The following is a 21012-nucleotide window of genomic DNA, read 5'->3' on the forward strand; positions in this document are numbered from 1 at the left end:
ATGCTGACCCCAACTTTATGTGTATTCAGGTGATTCATTTCTGAACCCAAATGTTTGAAGAGCATCGAATCTATTGAATTCTCCTTTATCAACTCTCTTCCTTTCCTCTTCATTACTTACTTATTTAATAATATTTATTGAACACTATCCAGGGGCCAGGTTCTATGCTAATTGTTTTAATAACTTCTTCTGAGACTTCTGAGATGTGTTCCTTCTTGTGTGTGTGTATACCATTGTCATCGGCATCAATATCTTCACCATTACCATTATTTCTTCCTAATCTTTTATGTGCAATCCTCCCCTGAGACTTTGCAAATGATCTTCACATCAGTTATCACATTGTGTACTCCCAGTATTCCTGAGGAGACAGAGACTACTCTCTCCGCTCTGAAGATAGGAGAACTAAGGCTCAGAGAAGGTAAATGACTTACTCCAGGCCACATCATTCATCAGTAACAGACCTGAGACTATAACTCATCCTGAATCCTCATCCAGGGCTCTCCCCACTGTATGCCTGGGAGGTCAGTGTTGCTGACGTAAACTGAAAAGGGTAAATACTGTATACTGCAAAGAGATGATACTGCATAGTGGTTGAGAGCAGACCTGCGTTCAAATCTCCGTCACTTCTTAGTTGTTTGACCTTGGACAATCACCTATCATCCCTGAGTCTCAGTTTTCTCATCTGCAACTTGGTAGTTATAATAATCTCAACCTTACTGGATTGCTGGAAGGATTAAATAAGGTAATATGTGGAAAGTGCTTGCACAAGTGCCTGATACAGAATAGGTGCTCAATGAAAGTTAGTTATTATGGTTGTGGACACTGTCACTCTTTGTTTTGGACAACGAGGTGTGGCAGAGAGGGCAGCTCAGGGCACACTCATGGTGGTGTCCTCAAGGACTCTACTGACTGAAGACTCCTTTGCCTGACACTCACCCTACTGGGCACCAACCACAAGCTTCACCCTACTGGGCACAACCACGAGCTCTAAGTAAAGCGATTGCTTATGCCAGCCAAGGGGAATTAGCTGCCACTTGACATTGTGTAATGGGGCTTCACCCATGCCAGTTACAACTTCTTGGGGTCATGTGCCATTGGGTCAGCACTCTTGAAGGTCTTTTCTTTCCTGAGGACCTGGGATTCAGCAGCCCAGGGGAAATGGCCCAAATGTAGTGTGAATATTTGTGTCCTAGGTAAAAACATGTTGGAGATGCAGTTGGTCAAGGAGAAAGAAGAAAGAAATCAGGGTGGGTGGAGGCCACAGGACCACAGGATCTTGGCTTTGCAAATCAACTAATTATCCCTGTCTCTTGAGAAAGCCTAACCTTTATGAAATTGGCCTTTCTGGGACCTTAGTATGACATTGGGCTGGACCAAGGATTTAGGGTCATACAGATAAGGGCCTTATATACAAAGAATTTAATTTGTAAAACTATCTTTTGGGGTGTCAGTTATTACCTCTATTTTATAAATAAGGACACTGATGCTCCCAGTGGCCATCTTGAGATGGTTTGAACCTAATTTCCCCTTCTCTCTCCCCCCAGGGTGATTATCCAGTCACATGCCAGACTTACCATCTATATGGTGAAAAAGCCAAAATCTTTATTTCCAGCCTTGTCCTCTCCTTTGAACTGTGGATTGATTCCTGCATATAAATGCCTACTTGACATTCCTACATAGATGTCTAGTAACCATCTCTAACCTATTATGCCCAAACTGAACTCTTCACTTTCCTTCCCAATGGCCCCCAAACTGGCTCTTCACTCAATTTCCACATTTTATTGACTGACACCACCACATATCCAGTTCCTTAGGCCCAAACCTAGGGATCTTCCTGGATTTGACAAATTCTCTTACCCTCCCCACATCCACCCTGTCAGTGAGACCTCTTACCTCTACGTTGAAAAGATTTTTCAGACCTTTCTGCTTTGCTCCAAATAAACCCAAACATCCTAGTCCATGCCCCATCCTCACCCACCTTAACCTCTGTAATACCTTCCTAACTGGTTTCCACCTTCCTTTGCCCCCTATAATCCATTCTCTACACAGTTATCAAGTAGATGCTTTCCCCAGTAAAAATAAGCCCCTTCTCTGGACTGCTTACTTCTTACCTCAAATGGCTTCTACAACACTTCGAGTAAAATTCAAGCTCCTCGTACCATGTCTACAAGCTCCTTTCTGATCTGGTTCCTGGAGTTCATCTCCTACTATACCCTCCCTGATGCACTGTGGTCCAGCCAAACTGGTTTTCTCTATGTTCCTCAAATAACCCAAACTTTCGTCAGTATTAGGGTCTTTGCACTAGCTGTTCCCTCCCCTTGGCTCCCTTTGGCCTCAGACCTTCGCATTGAGGGTCCCTTCTTTCTGTTCCTTCCCAGGTCAAGCATCACTTTCTCAGGGCCAACCCTGACCACCCAGCCTATTATACACCTTCTACCCAAATAGCTTTCTTTCATGTCACTCTATTTATATCCGTCCAAGGATGTGTCTCAATTTGGTATCATCTTATTTATTGGTTTTGCATTTATCACCCATCTCTCCCAGCTAGAATGTGAATTCCAGGGGAGCAAGGATTGTGCCTCTCTGGTTCACTGCCATGTCTACATTGCCGAGCACGTGGTCTGACACAGGGTAAGTACTCAATAAATGTTTGTTGATTGAATGAGTGACTGTCATTCTAAAGCTTCTGTGATTGCTTCAGGTGAATGCTAATGGGGGGGGGAGGCAAATGGGTGTATAATTGTGGCCCCAAATATTGTCCCGAACACACAGTAGCATTTTTTTAAAAAAGTTTTATTTATGTGGGAGCACTTTGGGAGAAACCAAATAAAACCCAAAAGCTGTCTCTCTCAGTGTTCTGATTTCCGTCTTGTACACCTTGGCAGAGATGACAAAACAAAATGCACTTTGTGACCGCCTGGAGGGGTGGGATGGGGAGGGTGGGAGGGAGGGAGATGCATGAGGGAAGGGATGTGGGAACAGATGTATATGTATGACTGATTCACTTTGTTATAAAGCAGAAACTAATAAAAAAATGCAACTTCAAAACAAGACATTGTAAACAAGTGTGGGTCTCTCTGTGTGGTTTTTCTTGGGTGGGGAGCTCTGGGAGGGCAGGGCCAGGCTCCCGCCCGACAGATGGCCCTGCTCACTCCTCCCTGCCCGCATCTCTGCGGACGCACCTCCATCCAGCCTTCTGCCACAGCAGCACCTCTTCTCTGTGTGCCCTGGCTTGTCTTCTTCCTTGTCCAAGTCTGATCCATCTCCACCTGGGTTGTACTTTACCCTCATCCCAGTGGCCAGGGGAGCAGAATTAACAGCTCTGGGTTAAAATCCTGGCTTGTCTACTTACTCGATGTGTCATCTCGAGTAAACAGTTTACCTTTTCTGAACCCCAGTGTTCCCATGTATGGAAAGGGGATAAATCAGTATCTATCTCACACAGCACTTGTAAGGAATAAATGACCTGGTCCTTGTGATGTGCTTGCTATAGTGCTTTGGGTGTGCTAACTGTGCTCATAAGACTTAACTATTATGTTTCTTCCACACTGACCCTAAAAGATGACATTTTCACAAATAACTTCGTTCTTGGAAATGCAACTTTTGGATTTGAAACTTAAATAGTTTTTATTCTAAATTGCCAGCTGTATGATGTGTGTGGGTCCTTCTTCTGTACCAAGAAATGGGTTTCATTAGAGCGGAACCATATGACACAGAAGTAAAGAACACTTTTCACCTTCCTTCTTAGAATGCGTCTGAGTCCAGACTAATAATAACTACTGGCATTTGTAGAGTGCTTTATACTTTGCTGTTGCTACTACTATTATTACTACCACTACCACTGCTAGTACTACTAGTACCACTATTACTATTTCATTACTACTTTTGCTATTACTCTTACTGCTTTTGCTACTACTGCTATTACTAACACTAGTTAACATTTATTGAATGCTTACTGTGTGACAGGAAGTATTCTATAAACTTTACATTTGTTACCTCACTTGATAAACACAATAGCCAATGGAGAAGGCAGTGTACATGGTGCTTAGAAATGCACACTGGAAGTCGGACTTCCTGGCTTCAAATCTTGGCTCCAATGTTTACTTAGCTGTGTGATTCTAAGAAAGTTACCTAACCCTTCTGTGACTCAATTATCTTAAAATAGGGATTAATAATAGAATACAATCTGAGATAACACAAGTAAAAAGTTTTGATAAGCTCTGAACAGTACCTGACATTTAATGAACACTCAAGTTACTGTTGATATTAAAAACAATTTTTAGTCTATTTAGAGGTTATTTATCAGCCTACTATCCCGTCCTCACCTCTGCCCCTGTCACACTATGCTTTCTGCGCACCTAATGCATATCCTAAAGGATTGTAATAGACTTTTTCTCCTTGAATTCTCCTTCCAGCCTAGACACGTCTTTTTTTTTTTTTTCGGTACGCGGGGCTCTCACTGTTGTGGCCTTTCCCGCCCCAGAGCACAGGCTCCGGATGCTCAGGCTCAGTGGCCATGGCTCACGGGCCCAGCTGCTCCGCGGCATATGGGATCTTCCCGGACCAGGGCATGAACCCACGTCCCCTGCATCGGCAGGCGGACTCTCAACCACTGTGCCACCAGGGAAACCCTAGACACGTCTTTTGAACAGAGGAATAAGCTTTGTTCACTGTTGTATCCACATCTCCTAGCATAGACCTGGCACATCCTGTTTTTAATAGACACTTGTTGAATGGACAAAGGACTGAATTTCTGAGTGTGTGTTGCGAACCCAATCTTATGCCAACTTGTTATAATATTGAATGTGCAAAACAATCCCATAGGTTCGAAGTCATTCCTTCCCCTGTTCCTTCCTTGTTTTCTTTCTTCAAGAGTGACAAAGGTCTTACTTTCCCCATTTTATAGATGAGAAGACTGAGACCCATGATTAAGTAACCTGGCCAAAGTCAAACAGTTTCTGTATGAAAAACCCTGAATCTACAACTTTGCACTCTATGTTCCTCAATCCATAATATAGATTGAATGTACTGGATAGACTGGATTGCAATTTGGGGGACTCAGTGAATATTCTTGAATGATGAGGTTTACCTAAGAATAGCATCTTGGCATCACTGAAAAGAAAAAGAATATAGAATCCCTCCAAGGGCCTCTGAGCGTGTCCATCAATTTGAATCCGTGAGTATGCCACTAACCTTGTCTATGTGATAAGAAAATACCCGAGTCCATGTGTTTTGGCTCTTGGCTACCAACTGAGTTGACTGCATGGCTGATCCACATCAATGTAGGGAAATTGCCTGTTAATCTTTTATTACCATGTTCTTGTTCAAAGAACACTGTGTCTAATTTGCTTGTAGTGTATGGACCCAGTAATTGAAAGAATATAACGTATTTTTTCTAGCTGGAGAGCAATCTTCTGGTTTAAATATTTAAAAGACTAAATACACATAACACTCACATCTTCATTATTTATATTGGTGATAAAATAAACCACATAGTAGAAACCATATAGTAGAAAATTTTGAAAAGTTTGAAAAGAAAAAAGAATCACCCTTAATTCCATGACTTTAGCCCCATTACTCTTAGCACATTGATGATTTTTCTTCTAAAAATCTTCCTACTTATTTTCACATTTTCATTATAATAGTATTTGTAAAACAGATTTCCTCCCTTCCCTTAGCATTTTAACAGAATATTTTTCCTTATTATTATAATACAGTAACAATGACCATAACAGTTAATATTGATAGTTAAATACTATTTCCATAGACCTTTGTTAATTTTCCACTTCTCACTATAAAAATGGCTTATTAGATCTAATTTTGATTTGCAGAGCCAATGGTGAAGAGGTATGGAAATGAAGCTTTTTCTTTGCCTTTGGTCAGAACTCATAATATTGGCCCATCATTAGGCCTTGGGGTTTCACGGTCTTCACTTTTTGCAGATGAAAACAGTTACAAAGTCATAACATCTTTGTGGAGGGACCCAAGAGATCATCTGGTTCAATTACCTTGTTTAGTAGATGAGGATATTGAGGCCTACTAATCTATGTGATGGTGGACCCAGGTGAGAACTTGTGTGTCATTTTTAGGAAAAGCAACAAGATCGGTGTAGCTAGACTGTAGTTGACAAGGGAGAGATGGCAAGGATATAAGGACAGAGGGAAAGTGTGTGTGCATGTGTGTGTGTGTGTGTGTGTGTGTGTGTTCATGAGCTCATGTAGGGCCTTACAGTTACTAGTAAGGACTTGGGCTTTTACTCTCTGTTGATATGGAGAGCCATCATCACCACTCAGGTTATTGTGAGAATAGAATGTAGGGGGCCAGAATGGAAGCAGGGAGATCATTGAAGGCAATGCAGAAATATAGGCAAGTGATGATGGTGGCTCAGGCCAGGGTGGTAGCAGAAATGTGGCCAGAAGTGCTCCTTTTCTGCATCTATTTTATAGGTTGAGATAATAGTATAGCATTTGATAGTAGATGAGATAATAGTAGAGATAGATGGACTGAATGTGGAGTATGAGAGAGACTGAGTAGTCAGGGGTTGACACCAAGTTCCTTCAGCTTAAAACAACTGAATACCTGATATTTCCATTAACTGAGGCTGGAAAAACTTTGGGAGGAACAGGTCAGGGATGCAGACAGGAGGCAAGGAGAGGCCAAAATCAATACTTCTATAATCATTCAATTGGGACTATGTTAAGTTTGAGATGTTTATCAGATCTTTTTGAGTGGGGGTGTCAAGCCAAAAGTTGGATATATAAGTCTAGTGTGCAGAAGAGAGGTATAGGGATATAAATTTGGAGGTTTCGAGCATTGAACGGTGTTAAAAGCTGTGAGATTAAATGGGTAAGAGTAGATTAGTAAAAGGACCAAAGACTCCTCTTTGGAGAGATGAGGAGGAGCCTGTAGAGAAGACGGAAGAATAGTATCCAGTGATGTAGTTAATGGCTACCTACCACTTCAGTGTATGGAGGAAATACAATTACTTAGCTGTTCCACTGGGGAAAGGCATTGAGTTGTTATTTCTATAAGCACTTTAAGATTTCGACTACCCACATTCTAACAATGCTTTCTTATATTTCTCTGGTCTTTCACACAGACATCAGCTCTGTTAGTACCTGGTGGTCTGATGCCCTAATCGAAGCCCTGGGAATACCTCATTAGACCTTTGATGAACTCAGTAGTTTGTAAAATGTATTATAATTAGCCTTGAACTGGGCTAAAGCTAACCTTTACACTGTCTCTGAGGAGAGAGATATTCATTCAATTCACTCCAATCATCCTTATTCATTGTATAAATTAGCTGTAAGTTAGCTGTAAATTAGTTAATCTATACTGGGTAATGAATAGTATAAGCAGTGCTGGCAGTGAGAATAATCTACTTACAGGAACGAACTGCTTACAAAGGCTTTCAGTCATTCACTTTTTTGCCTACAAGGACAGAGACTCTGGTACTATGGTTTTAACCATTGTCTGCCGTGGAGCTGACTTCATACTGACTTGCAGAAACTACAAGGCAAAAGAGGAGGCAAAATCACAGGCTCTGGGATCATCCAGGATCCTAAAGTCTACTCTCTGGTGGTGTGGCCTTGGGAAAAGCACCTTCTTATAATTCTTTATAATGAGAGTGTAATACGGATAACTACTTTAGAGACCTGTAAGAATTAAATGAAGTATAGCATATAAAATACATGGCACAGAGTAAGTACTCAACAAAGATGAATTCCTTAACTTTTCCTGTGAGTTTCATCTTCAAAGCCCAGCTAAAATGGTATCTCCTCTGAAAAAGGAAATTGGTTAGTCCTAACTACAATAATTGCTCTATCCTGGAAGCTCATAAAGCCTGCAGTTCTCCTCCATTTTGTGTTACTTCACTCTATCTTAAAATGATGTTAGGTATTTGAATGCCTTTCACCCAGGGAAGACCTTAGGTCTCTTTCACGAGTGTATTCTCCCCTACCCCCTAGAGTGGTATAGCACATATTGTGTGCTCAATATTCTAATCTAGTATATATTCTATCCAGGGAATTTCAGCATGAATCTGTTTAATTAGTAGTGAGGTAGCTGAGGTTCCCATGTGCACTTGAAGGTAATACAATGGCATTTTTTGGACAATACTTCAAATTCATGATCTGCCCTTCCGTCTCTATTAGCCTGAATTAAGGAGGCTAACTTGAAAATATTTAATGGGATTTCCTTTCTTCGATCAGTGTTCCTGTACCTTGGGTAATTTAAAAGCACCACCAATCTAAACTGAGAACAAACCACAGTCGCCACTTAGAAAGAATAACATGATTTTAACTTTTCACTAGGCTCGGATTCTTTAAATTTTTTCCTTTTCTTTCTTTGATTAAATGACTCCTCCATCCCACACCATCTCCCTCTCCTGCCACACATACCTGCATTTGACAGCAATGAATCACTTACTAGGCTTACTTCTTTAGTGATTGATAAACCCTGAAGAAGGTGGTATATGATTAAGCACTAGCTTTTTCAACCTTAAATGCTGTTTCTTTATTAGTTTTGGGGTCAGAAAAAAATCTGCCTTGCAAAAGAAATATCTGTGATACAGTTTTAATTAATATGATGATTATGCTTATATGCATAGATTTGGACTAGAATAAAAGAATTCAAGTTCGTATGTGTTCACATGGGGCTATTCTTGTGGACTGTGCTAAGAAGTATGTAAAATAAGTAAATAATCACTGACTATGTATCAGAAAGTCAAAGCTACCATTTATTGAGATTTTGCTGTGTGCCACATGTGGGAATGAAAGAAGTCTTACAGAGGTAATTTAACTAGTCCAACCAAGGTCACTTAGCTCATAAATGGTGGAGTTGCCTTTTTAATACTCATTTGCCCATTCCAAAGTCTGTGTTCCTGCCCACCATCGAGGACTTATTTTGTCAAAAAGATTCAAAGATGAAACAGCACAGATATTATCCTTCAGGAGCTCTCAGTGTAGCAAGGGTCATAAAATAGATGAAAAAAAAAGCCCTATTAATATAAAGGAGACAGTGGCATCTTAAGAAAGATCAAGAAAAATGCTGTGGATGTTCAGAGTAAAGGGAGATGGTTTCTACCTGCTAACTTCTTTGGTTTCAACCAAGCCATCACCTCCTCCAGGAAGGCATCCTTGATTGGCTAATGCCCCTCCTCTATGCTGTCCCCCACAACCCTGTACTTATCTTGTCAGAATACTTACTGCAGTAAATGCTGAACTGAATGGAACGTTGACATACAGTGGCTACTAAATGAATGGAAAGAGTGAGGGAAGGATTTGCACGTGTAGAGATGAGACAGGCGGCCTGGAGAACATTCCCAACAGAAGGACTAGATTAAACAGGTGCACAGAGCTTGGCAAATGCTGGGCTTCCATGAAGAACAGTGGACAATGGTTTTGTTTGCCATGTCAGTTTCATGAAGGGCAACAATGAGAAAAAGACTTGACTTGTTGGCTGGAATCAGACATAAAGAACCTGAAATTCCAGGCCAAAGGATTTACATTTTTTCTTCTCAAATCAACAGGGCCGATGATAACATCACACTTTGCCCCTAGGCACTGCCATACAACACAGGAGCTACTTTAATGCTGAGTTACTTTCAATTTCTTTAAAATGAATGGAGCTCCATTTGATTAAATTTTTGTGTTCCTAGCTTTGCAAAATAAACTTGCCTAAATCAGTGGATCTTTTTAAAAGTGGGATGAGTAGATTAAGAAGACATTGGGGACAAAACACTTTATTTTACTACGAAATCTCTAGGCACCAGAAGTCAGGATGTCTCTGTAGACAAGGTTTACATCACTGCCAACAAACTTCCAAGTAAACAGATAAATTCAAATTGGGGAAGCAGTGAAAATGCAAAGAATTAAGTGTAGGGGGAGTAGGTTCAGGGAAGGTGTTTTCCAGCAGACTTAATTTACCAGGTATGTTAAAAAGAAAACATCATTTTGAAGTGCCAGGAATGGCTTTGTCATTAGGGTACAAAGGACATTCAGCAGAGGCCCCATGGGTTGTGTATGAAGATGTCCCCCAAGGGCTCGGAAAGTCCAGATTCATCCTGAAAGAAGACATATTTGTTTAGTTATGTGCTTGCTGAGTAAAAATGACCTCTGCAGAACTGTTTTTAGCTGTGTCTTTTGGAGGGGCAGCCCATCTAGTTTGATGGCCCAAACATGTTAGGTTAGGAGTAGAATTGATTTTCCCCAAATATCCTTTTTATCTTCTTGTTCCACAGTTCAGGAGTCTTCAGTGGCTCCCTAAGGTCCACAGTCAAATTCCTTGGAGTGTTACCCCAGAGACCAATATAATATGACCTTGGTCTATTTTTCACATCACCTCTATCCTTTCCCATCATAGCTACAACTAGGCTTTTCTATATATATCCACTAAACAAGATGTCATGTGCCTGCCTCCAGTTTTTCACCCCATAATCAACATACATACTCTTGCTTCCACTTTCTTATTGCCTGATTAGGAAACACCATCCCTTAAGGCGCAGCTTAGGTCTCACCTTTAGAATGTCCTTTCTGAACTGCTGACCCCACAGTGAACCCTCCTTCCCTTACATGAACAGATGTATTCAGGGTCCTTCCAGCTTTGAGACCCTAAGTTTATGAAGCGCCATCTGTATCACTCCTTTGTCATTCATTTTTATCCTTCCAGGCTGTCATCCTGTAAGTATTTATGTACTGATAGTATTGATTGCAGTTTTAGTTCATCTATTTAACTAGGTCACAATCTCCTTTGTGGGCCAGACTATATGTTGACTTATTTAAGTTACTTAACTTTTCTGTTCTTTAGTTTCCTCATCTTAATAATGGGGATAATAATAGAAGCTACATTGTAGGGTTGTTGTGAAGATTAAATGAAGAAAAATGAAACAGTGCTTAGAAGAGAGCCCTGATTAGGGAATATGCTTAATTCACTATTATTAGTAATTTTATGTTTCTTTGCTTCTACTACCCCCAGGACAGTAACATCATAAATGCTCAGCTTCTATTTAGAGTGGAGTTTTCCCATATGTCTATTTAGCCCATGCAAATTCAGCTACATACGCTTCTGTATATAATTATAATACTGTAAAATTATATATCTGCATATATTTTACATACATACTGACTACTGTAAACATCATATATTTATATGTTTATATTATTGTGGCAGATTAAATATAAAAGAAAATGTATATGGCCCTTTCTGGGCAATTTAAGGGAGTATCAAGGGTAATTTGAGCTATATGTAACTTCTACTTGTCATATGAGATTCAGCTCCATTACTATGTGTTGGATGCTCTACACACATTATTTTGTGTAATCTTTGTGCCCATTCATTTTACAAAAGAGGAATTTAAGGCTGAAGGAGGCTAATCAACTTGCCCAAGGTCACACAGCTAGCAAAATCAAGATTTTATAACCACAACAGTCTGAAACCCAAGCCTTTGGCCATTCATTCCCATCTGCATTGACCTATCTGGGCTGTGGGCAACAGGCATGAGCAGCAGTCAGTGGTCAACAGCAAGGATGGGTAACTTATCATCTCTGAAAATGTAGTCTTGTCATTTGGCCTCATGGGAACTTTGTCAGGCCTCCATGACCGAGGGCATCTACAGGAGGCTGGGGATAACTCTAGTCTGAGTCTCTGGTTCTCTTAAGGACATCCAGCGTGTCCTGCATGTAAATGCAAGCTGTAGCTGGAAGCCAGTCCTTGGTTTGGTACCCAATGGCTGATCTAGACGAGGCTCTGATTTCATCAGCCTGATGTCACTTAGTGCTTCTTTTATTGCTCTCAAGGAGACGTCTCCTGACAGCACCTGAAGAAGTTGTTAGGTGAAAGTTTGCAAAGGATTCTGTTCAGGAATATTTTCAGCCCAAATATGAGCTCTTGATTTGATTTGACTTGATAGAGTAATTGGAAGAGAGTTGACTCATAGCTCAGGACTCCCCCCAAACACTTTGTTATCCAAATAGAATAGTAATGCATTAGTTGTTGAATTCAACAAACATTCACTCGGTGCTGAACTCTAAGCATAAAAATGTCAACAGGACATGGTCCTTGCATTCAAGGAGCTTATAAACCATCTGTATTCCATAATAAATTCCATATTTACTTTATACTAAGACAGATGACTAGTTGCACTTCTGTATGGTTTACCCATTGTCTTTAAGTTCAGTTTGTCCATCCATGTTGGCAATGCTTGCCTTAGCTGGAAATGAAGAGTGATAAAAATGTGGGGCAGGACATTGCTCACTGAGTGAGGAGTTAAGAGACACAGCTCAGATTCTAGTTCTGCTTCCTATTTGCTGGGTGATCTGGGAAACATAATTAAATCTCTCCAAGCTTTTCTACCTCTAATGCAGATAATCCTATTATTTCCCTCATGGCGTTGTTGTAACATATTTGGTAGTGTTCTTCAGAGTCCTCTATAAGCTGTAAAGCATTCTTATTTCATATGAAGTTAAATGTATTACATTTTATTGTATTCTGGAAATCTAGAAATCCATCTTTTGTTATCTCTAGTCTTTTTAAATTCACCAGACTATTAAATTAATGAGACTATTCCATCCCCTGACTTTTGAGTAAATGGGAGTTAATGGTCACATTTCCTGTCTTTTAAGAGCCAGCAATTAGTTAAGATCATAGTGATTAAATTCCCTGGAATGGATCAGACACCTAATATAATTATTCTTTCCAAAGCAAATACTTGAGAAAGTTTGAGAAAGGATTTCAGGGCTACCTTTAGATAAAGAAAGGCAGCAAGCAGGCCTGATGGGACCTATATAAAAATTCAGTTGTTCAGGAGAATTATGATATGCACTATTTGAAACATGGATTAATCCCAGCACATCTGATTTTACCTTCTATCTTCTGAAATCAGATTTTGGATGCTGACTGCTAGGTAGCAGCAGTCTTTTATTTTGGAAAATGCAGATGAAATCACTGTTGAGTTAGTGTAGGTAGTCAGGAGTGTTTTGACCTACTTCTAGGGAATAAGTTTGATATGAAGTTTATTTCTTCCCAGCAATGACGGTGTTATTTAACAAAGAGGGCACATTAGCATGAAGATGTCAAGAGCCTAACTAAGAGAATATTAACCGACCAGAGAAAAGTGGATGGCAGAACAGCCATGTTTAGCTGAATGGGCTTTGGAGCCAGATTTGGGTTTAAGTCCTGACTCTGCTTCTTATGAGCTGTTCGGTCCTGAGCAATTATTTAACCTTTCTGAGTTTTATTTTCCTCATCTAAAAGAATAAGATAAGAATACTACCCACCTCTTTGGGATGTTGTGAAGAGTAAATGAGATAATGAATATAGAACATTTGGCACATATTAAGATGCTCAAAATGTTGATGACTCTCACCACCATTATCATTATTATCATCATCTACATCACCATCATCAATTTCCTCACCAACACTATCTGCCTTGACTTCTCCACTTATTCCTGTGGCTCAGTTGAAACTCATCTCAATTCTCCCATTTTATGCTAACTTGCCATCTCCCATGTCAAATAATAACTCATTTTTTCTTTTCTTTAAAAAATTCCTGGGCTTCCCTGGTGGCGCAGTGGTTGAGAGTCCACCTGCCGATGCAGGGGACACAGGTTCGTGCCCCGGTCTGGGAAGATCCCACATGCTGCAGAGCGGTTAGGCCCGTGAGCCATGGCTGCTGAGCCTGCGCATCCGGAGCCTGTGCTCCGCAACGGGAGAGGCCACAACAGTGACAGGCCCGCGTATGGCAAAAAAAAAAAAAAAAAAAAAAAAAAAATTCCTTCTATGTCTTTTAAAATCCATTTGGCCCAGCCATCTGAAGCTAACTGTTGAGGATAAGAGTAAATTATACTTTTGATCCTCATAGAAAATGGCCAAAAACGCACCTGGATTTTTGAAATTCCAGCACTGGGGTATAAAACAGGTCTCAACCACAGTTATAACACAGTACTTCTTTGACTGGGACTTCCACTGCTCCTCCGTCACACTGAAATCCCAAGATACCATTCATTCTCTGAGGCACTAGACTTTTTGACTATTTCGTGCCAATTGCCATTTGCATACTATCTTGCATTCTCTCATTTACTCATTCACTTATTCACAGTCAACAGACGACAGTTACTTTTCTCAGGTTATGACACAGGATAGGAGGGTAAAAAGAAGACATGATGGCTGTCCTAATGAGACATACATTAAAATGAGGGATGTTACAAAGTTAATGGACAATTACTATTCAGCATGATAAAGGCTATGATGAAAGAAGCATGGAGGGCTGGGAAGCATAGAAACATAGTACCTGACCTGTCTCGGTGGATTGGGGGAAGAGATGCAGAAATAGTTGATGATGAAGCTGGGTCTGGTCAGTGAAAGAGGGAGGTTGCAGGTGATCCAGTTAGAGAGACCAGCAGGAGGCTAAGGGAGAAGTCCATCCTCCAGCTCGTCCTGAGCACCAGCAATCAGCTGCTCTCAGCTCTCTAGCCCTTTTTATTTTTACTTCCTATTTTCTCAAGAATTCGGCCAGATACAGGAGAGACATGGGGCAGTGTGAGTGACAGCCACCAGCTAGCCTTGGAATCCTTCCTCTGGGACCTTTGACTCAGACACATGTGTTTTCATGCAGAGATGCCTATAGGTTGTGATAAACCCAGTCAGGACCCTCTGTGACACGTAATTCTGTATCCCTTCTTACTTTAAATGTTCAGGTCTCTCTCTCTCTCTCTCTCCTTCTCCCTCTGCTTTTACAATGTACACAAACTACACTTGATTCTGCAAATCAGAGAGGTGAAACGAGATGTCTAGAATTATACAACAAGTTGAGAGCAGGGATGGGAAATGGAGACAGATTCCAACTCGATGAACATCACCTCTGCATACATAATGAAATTTCAAGCCCCCCCCCCAAATTTTCTCCTGCTCTTCTCTCTACCTGGAATGTCCTTCTCCACATCCTACCAGGCTCATCACAAAGGCCACCTCCTCTAAAGCCTTCTCACAATTTCCCATCCCCTCCACTCCCTTCCCCACCGAGGAAGGATTCACCATTTCCCCTCTGTACCTACCCTCTAGCGTTTGTTGAGGCATCTCTTTTAGACTTTGTCTCTCAGTGTTTAATCTGTAAAAGACTGTAAAGACTGGAACTATCTCTTTGTCGTCCTGGTATCCTTGGCAGGTAGTAGGTCCTCAATGAATCTTGCTGGATGATTCAACAAACAAATCCCAGAGACTCCTTATCTTATTGGAGTCAAGGTGCCTTTTAATGTAAAGCCCTCTTCAAGATTTTTTTTAAACCCTAGAGAAGGTCACATCCCTTCCAAACCAGCTTTGGTCTTGACAGTGCTCATGCAATTGGGGAGTTGTGTAGACCTGGCTGCTGGGCAACGGGCAAACAGCAAACAGAAAAATCTTGTGATGGACGGGAGGGAGATTGCCATCAAGTCCATTGACTTGATAAACCGGTATTTTTACAGAAGCAAATACAAATCGTGGTTACCCAAGCAGATAAATCCTAGGAATCCTTTCCCTGTCTTAAACAGGATTACTTGGGTGAATTCTTTTGTCTTCTTGCAAATATTACTGTGCTCTCTGCTGCTTTCAATTGTGATTTTCAAATCCGGGGGTCTAAGTCTGGGCCCATGTAGCTCAAGGATGGGTGAATTCCGAGTCTGAGAAGGGGTCTTTCCTTAGCTCAGGGTTGCATAAATTCAATGTAGCAGAGATTGTGGTGTCAGAACTGGATTCTGATCATGGCTCCACCCTTACAACTTTGGGCAAGTCATGTTGCTCTTCTAAACTTCACTTTCCGTATCTGTAAAGGGGAGTGTTCTCCTGGAAGGGGTTTGGAGAAAATTAACTGTGATAGCCAAAAGGGGTCCTAAAATAAACTGGGTGCATGCTTGGCACCTGATAAAGCTGACTTCCTTCTCCTTCCAGGGAAGTGAGGAAGTTGAGGCAGACAAGAGATGGTGAGCTAACCTTTTTCTTTGAGAGTGCTAAAGAGCTGCTAAAGGAAGAAGCACTGTGCACTAAAGACCACTTTTTTGCACATTTTTTTTTTCCTTTTTTGGATAGAGGCAGGGTCAGTGTGTTCTCCCTAATAGGCCGTCTCATTTCCCGCCTACTCTCACCTCAGCTGCCTGAAACCACGAATTGTTCTTTTTCTGAATGGAGCCCCCGTGGACCCCCCCTTCCCACCACAGTGGTTCTTTGGGTCCTCCCCTCAACTCTTGCACCCCAGCCGGTGCTATACAGTGACCATTTCCCAAATACCGGGAACTCAGACGGACTACCGCGAACAGCAACTTCGCTATTACTTTGGCACAGGGTTTTGGCCCCAGTCGGCACATCCTGTTAGAAAAAAATAGGTACTGAAAGCAGTAATTATAACACTAAACACCACTCCCTGTCACACACCTATCTGTGAAATTCCCCAGGAGGTGTTAGAGGGGTGAGACTGATAGGAGGACGGTACTTGGGAGCTGGGGGGCCCTCGGAACAGACGTCTCCTTCTCTATTACTTGTTCATGTCTGAAAGGAGATACCTTGTCCATTTCTTTGAATTGGTAATCTATGCAGATAGATCAAAAATAGAAAGGTGCAAAGTGGTATCCAATGAGAATCTCCCTCCCACTCCTGTCCTCCACTTTACATTCTCCACCTGAGAGCCCATTTCCCGTTTCTTGTGTCTCTCTGGAGTATTCTGAGCACATACACATTTACATATTTTCACACAAGAGTAGCATGATATACACATGACTTTGCACCTTCCTTTTTGTACTCAGTACTATATTCTGAAGTTCAACCCCACACTAGTAGATACAGCCCTTTCTTTTTCTAAATGGGGGGATAGAACTCATGTATATGTATGACTCAGAGTATATTCAAGAAGTCATCTGTGGATGAGTGTTTAAATTCTTTGCAAAATGCAATGAATAACTGTGCATAAGTCATTTCCCCGATTTCGTTCTAAATTCATTTAGAAAATATGAAGGTGGTGGTACTGTAAGCTGGCTCAGAAATGCAAACACCTGGAATTCCTGGAATGTTCCTTGCCAGGTCTGCGTGTCCTCCTGGAGAACTCTCGCTCTCCTTTGAAGACCTGGCTCAAAGTCCACTTCCTGTCTTAAGCCTTTGTAGACTGGCACCAGCTAAGGAAAGATGCTCCTGCATCTTTTGGGTTTCTAGGCAGTGGTTCCCAAACTAACGATGTAAGGATGGCCCTGAGGACTTGTTACACCCAGACTGTGGGCTCTGCCCAGCTCCAAAGTTTCTCATTCACGAGGTCTGGGGTGGGGTCTGAGACTGTGCACTTCTAACCAGTTCCCGGGTGATGCTGTTGCAGCTGCTCAGGACCACACTTAGAGAACCACAGAGTCAGTCATTTCCCTACCTCTGGAACCACTTGCTTAGTGCGTCTTCTTACTGACCAGCCCCCACCCCCACCCCATACACCAGACTGAGTTAGCTCCTCTTGAAATACTCCCTTATCTTTCTTCTTTAGACTAAAAAGTCCATAAGGGCGGGGACTGGCTGCATGTTTATTCCACGCTGAATCTGCCGGGCTTGATACATCCTCACGGGTATAGCAGGTGGACAAAATGAACGCCTCCAGATTATTATTGTGCCTCTTCCCTAACATTAAATTTCATAAGGCCAAGGCCTCTAGGTCCTTAAATATCTCTCGTCTCCATCTTTGTTGCCACCAGCTGGTCTCTTAGCTGGTCTACTGCTTTGTAACTGGTCTTCCCGGTTTTACCCTCCCCCTTCTTTTAATCCCTTCTCCTGGAGGCAGACACACCAGTGTTCCAATAATATTGATTGGAAAGATTGGTAACTACCTTTAGTTTCAGTAGTAGGGGGCTGGTTAAATAAATTACTGTTATGTCCATGTCAATGCATAAAGTATTTCCCAATTCTTTATTATGGTCGCATACCCTCTCTCACTGATGTCATTCAATTTAGTTAAATGTTATGGCATTGGAAGGTAGGGTAGTTTGGTATGACTAAATGACGTGTTCCAAATCTCTGTTTCATAGATCACATTTCCACCAAAGTTTTTTTTTTTTAATTACTAGTTTTCTATTGACATGAATTGTGCCTGAATTCAGTGAAGTAACTGAGGGTATCCAGGTGTTCATTGGTGGATGATTTCTTGTGGAAATTGATGAAGGGACTTCAGAGTCAGGGCAAGGAGGATTGCAGTGGCCATGAGTAAGAGCTTGACCTTATTCTACAGGCAATAGGTGATGTGGAGATGCACAAAGTGGGAGAATTATCGTTGGTTTCCATTTCAGAGACGTGCCTCTAGCTGTCATATGGAGCTTGGATTCAAAGGAAGGAGGGAAAACAGTCAGGGAACTCTCCCAGGAATCAGGTAAGCAATGACGTGGGTCTCAGCTCAAGGGCAATGGTAGCAGGATTGGAGAGGTGGGGGGGATACAGAGGCAAAATGGACAGGATTTGGCCTTTGACTGCATATGGGGTTTATGTGTGTGTGTGTTCATATACGTGTGTGTGGGTGCAAGTGTGTGCACGTGTATGTGTGTGTAGGAGAGAAAGCATATGGGTGGTTGTGCCTGTGTGTGCATGAATGATGCATGTGTGTTTTTTATGTGTGTACATGTATACATGTGTGCACATGTATGTAAGAGAGAAAGCGTGTGTGTGGTTTGTGTGTATATGTTTGTGCTGTGTGTGTATGTTACGGAGGTGATGCTTATGAGAATCAGTAAGGATTAACAATGGCTCCCTAGTTCCTGGCTTGAGTAACTGGATATTTAACAATGTGGTACATGTAGTCTTGGAACATTGGAGGGAACAGCTTTTGGAGAGGTGAAGATGAGTCCAGTTTGGACCATGTGGAGTTTGAAATACTTAGAAGTCCTGCAAAGAGTTGGATATTGCAGTCTGAGGTCGAGAAAAGAAGCCAGTGTATGATTGATATATATTTGAGATATTGGTATATACAGAAGGACCATCCCAGAAGAGTGTGGACTGAAATCTGAAGGGTGTGGAGATCACCAGCGTTTGGGAGTCAGGCAGAGGATATGGCTTCTAGGAGACAGAGACGGAAGGACGAAAAAGGCAGAGGAAACACAGGAGGAGGATTCAAAACCAGTGAATGGTTGGACTAGGAGATCGCTGGTAATTGCTGCAGAGAAATTGCAGTGATGTGGAGCAGAAACGCGAATAGAGTGGAGAGGAAGGTGAAGCTGGGGTGAGAAGGGTGTCAGTGCTATCAGCAAATTCAGATGCAGAAGGACAGAGAGCAATGAGGCTGCAACTAACTCCTTCCACTCTGGACTAACTGAACGTTGCTCAGTTTCTGATTGCTATGAAACTGAACGTTGCTCAGTTTCTGTTTGCTCTGAAGGAATTTTGTAAGTCCTTTTATAATACCACTTTATCACTTTACCACTGAAAAATCTTGAAAACATTAAAAAAGCAGCAAACCCAAAGCTTAAAAAATAGGAGGCAAAAAAACCCTCTCTAAGGTGTTTCTTTGATTTTTGATGGCATTTTCTTCTGAGCTGTGTGACAATCCTTGCAGAGAGGTGGAATGAGTAATCATCCTGAGCGCAGTGTTTCAGCATCTGCTAAAACCACTTGGCAGTCAGACTCATTAAATATTGGTGTTGAAAGGGACTGCATGGATTGCCTCTCTAACCTCATTGTGCAGCTGGGTGACCTTGGGTAAGTCACTTCACCTCTGGTGTGGTTTCTCCTCAGTACGAGGCCCTTGAAAGAGAACAGCTCTAACAAGGCTTCTTATACATTAATGGCTGGGAAGAACTTCATTTAGTTCAGCCCCAACAGAGCATACAGACATTTCTCCAAAGAAGATATACAGATTGCCAACAAACACATGAAAGGATGCTCAACATCACTATCATTAGAGAAATGCAAATCAAAACTACAATGAGGTATCACCTCACACCAGTCAGAAAGGCCATCATCAAAAAATCTACAAACAATAAGTGCTGGAGAGGGTGTGGAGAAAAGGGAACCCTCCTGCACTGTTAATGGGAATGTAAATTGATACAGCCATTATGGAGAACAGTATGGCGGTTCCCTAAAAAACTAAAAATAGAACTACCATACGACCCAGCAATCCCACTACTGGGCATATACCCTGAGAAAACCATAATTCAAAAAGAGTCATGTTCCACAATGTTCCTTGCAGCTCTATTTACAATTGCTGGGACATGGAAGCAACCTAAGTGTCCGTCAACAGATGAATGGATAAAGATGTGGCACATATATACAATGGAGTATTACTCAGCTATAAAAAGAAACGAAATTGAGTTATTTGTAGTGAAGTGGATGGACCTAGAGACTGTAATATAGAGTGAAGTAAGTCAGAAAGAGAAAAACAAATACCGTATGCTAACATATATATATGGAAGCTAAAAAAAAAAAAAAAGATTCTGAAGAACCTAGGGGCAGAATGGGAATAAAGATGCAGACGTAGAGAATGGACTTGAGGACATGGCGGGGGGGAAGGGTAAGCTGGGACGAAATGAGAGAGTGGCATGGACATATATACACTACCAAATGTAAAATAGATAGCTAGTGGGAAGCAGTCACATAGCACAGGGAGATCAGCTCTGTGCTTTGTGACCACATAGAGGGGTGGGATATGGAGGGTGGGAGGGAGATGCAAGAGGGAGGAGATATGGGGATATATGTATATGTATAGCTGATTCACTTTATTATACAGCAGAAACTAACACACCATTGTAAAGAAATCATACTCCAATAAAGATGTTTAAAAAAAAGGCAAAGAAGTTATGTTTCTCAAACAATCAAACAAACAAACAAACAAAAAAGAAGGGATGAGAACTTGAGAAATCCTCTCCTAACCACACCTTTGTACTTAATGCAGCAACCTGCTGTTCCGTGCCAGACACCAAATGCCAGCATATCACAAGTTGCATAGCTGATTAGACTTCTGAAAGTTTGCTGGCATCTTAGTTTTGCAATTGATTTCTCCAAGGTCAAAATTAAACTGTATTCAGAACAT

The sequence above is a fragment of the Mesoplodon densirostris genome, chromosome 13 (assembly GCF_025265405.1).
Source record: "Mesoplodon densirostris isolate mMesDen1 chromosome 13, mMesDen1 primary haplotype, whole genome shotgun sequence".
NCBI classification, from domain to species: Eukaryota; Metazoa; Chordata; class Mammalia; order Artiodactyla; family Ziphiidae; genus Mesoplodon; species Mesoplodon densirostris.